This window comes from Pteropus alecto, unplaced genomic scaffold, assembly GCF_000325575.1.
Source record: "Pteropus alecto unplaced genomic scaffold, ASM32557v1 scaffold146, whole genome shotgun sequence".
NCBI classification, from domain to species: domain Eukaryota; kingdom Metazoa; phylum Chordata; class Mammalia; order Chiroptera; family Pteropodidae; genus Pteropus; species Pteropus alecto.
In genome coordinates, this window is record NW_006442107.1 from 6,006,111 (window position 1) to 6,008,303 (window position 2,193).

The 2,193-nt window shown below is 41.9% G+C and overlaps 1 protein-coding gene across 1 annotated transcript in view; it reads left to right on the forward strand.

The window, feature by feature from the left end:
* Window positions 1-2,193, forward strand: part of LOXHD1 (lipoxygenase homology domains 1) — a 150,271-nt gene that overhangs the window by 129,653 nt on the left and 18,425 nt on the right.

A 2,193-nucleotide genomic window follows, 5' to 3' on the forward strand; every position in this document is an offset into this window, starting at 1 on the left:
GACGAAGTTCGTGTTCTCAACATCTTTATGGTTATCTTTTTGTTGTCTTCAAGTCACACGGACCTTTTTTTCTGGTGTTGGGCCTTTAAGTTCCATTTTATTTAATTAGAGAACCATTGTTAAATGCTAAATTTCACCTCCTTGAAGCATACTGCCTTCTTAGTTTATACTGTTCTAGTTCACCCCTCTTTTCTTCCATTGAAACTAGCCCTCACAGTGCCACCCACTCAAAGACTTCTCCAGTCTTTTCTGAGTCTCCCCTATGAGTGGCCCAGAGTCACCCTGACTGTTATGTTTGTCCTTACTTCTTCCAAGTCTCCACTAAGGACCAATACATCTGTCATAGTGACTGATGAGATCCGACTTGGCAGTTTGCAACCTTTCTTTTTAAAGGAGCTAGACTATTTTGCTTTAACTTGGGTTGAACAGTTCAATATTTTCTATAACAGGAAATAAATTCAGATTAGGCAAAGAGAAAATAGCCAATCTTCAAAGCAATAAAATAACAAATATTTGCACAGCACTTCACAGTTCTCAAATCTCATTATATACATTTAGTCATTCATTTATCAAACATTTACAATGTTCACTACACGCTGGTGCTCTCTTAGGTATTAAAGATACCAAAACAGTTGATCCTTACAACAACTTTGTGAATTACTGCAGCAAAAGCTCTTTATTATCTCTTTTTTCTACAACCAAAAAATATTGAGGCCCCATGAGGTTTCAGTGTCTTACGTAGGACCACACAACAAGAAAGGGATGCAGCCAAAACAAATCCAGGTCTTCTGATGCCAGATCAGGTGCCTGTTCTGGTACACCATGCTCTGTGTCAGCCCATTCTGCCATCATCATTCTGCACTCTCATCTAACTACTGTGCCGGTAGGTCAAGAAAAAAAGATGAGGAGATGATAGCAGCTTCTTCTATACCACACCCCCATATATGTTTGTTATCAGGGTGTATCAGAGAATCTTATCTAGAAAAGGCTGCAGTGGAAGGGGATGCTTCTTCTTTACCTGTCTATTCAGATGTCATTATGAGTCTACAGGCTTTATCACCAAATCTCAAAAGAGCTCTCCCCTTTCCCAAGAAGGAAACAAAACAAAGACCCCTGAAAATTTTCCCACCCTCTCGTCATCCATTATGATTGTCTTAAGACTAGTAGCATGTTGATTGGTGGTTGAAAGTCTGACTTAATAACAAGAGTCATAATCATTAAGACCACCTTATGCCCAAGACAATTCACAAGATCAGGACGAACCGCTGCCCATGGCACTTCACAAATGGGTCACTCAGTCAAGATAATCAGTTCAGTGCTTAATTGAGCTACTGGTGGCTCAGTAAAAGCACTGAGCCCCATTGTGTGTCACCACAAGCCTTATTAGAAGGATTCGACAGATTAGATTAATGGGGGCGAGGTAAGGATGGGGGTCTGTCTACCCAAACATCCATGCATACAGTCTCCAGTTGCAGTGCTCACGCCAGAAGCAAACCATCGTTTAAAAAGTATATTCTACCCAGGAGATATGCCCCTACTGTCATCACAAATAAACACGCTGTATCTATGGGCTTCCAACTCTCTTCTGGGCTACCACCCCACACTGACAAGATATTAGTGCTCTTGAGGGCAGAGGGGCCGTGCAGCAAAGAATCTGCCTTGGGATTTGCTACTGGACAGAAGAGTATTCTAGGCCACGGGGTCAAGATAAAACACACCAAATCAAAGTGCAGTCTCAGCAGAGAGCCCAGTCCAGTGAGGCCAGGTGGTCCAGAGTTATAATTCTCAAGGTGACTAACTCATTGTCTTAACTTTTACAGCTGAAGTCTCCATAGTCCTGCAAGCTGGTGATAATTAGGACTCAGAAACCAACTATATTCCTCTAAGCAGGAGAAAAGAGGGAGAATCTAGAGCTAAAATCATAGACTAGCTTCTGCTCTCACTCTGGACTTGTCATGTAATTCCAGCCACTTAGATCCCTCTGCCTTGTGCCCTAACTCCCACCATGCACCCTGCCATGATTACATCTTACTGTTTATGATGAATTAACTCTCTTATGTTCTCACCTCCTCTTCCCATTTTCTTCCCTAACTGGAATTCTCTCCCAGAACAGTCGTCATATTTGCAACTACTTATTCTCGGTCTCCTTTACTTGACTATCAGCTCAAGTACCATTGTCTTGTTCATTGTTCT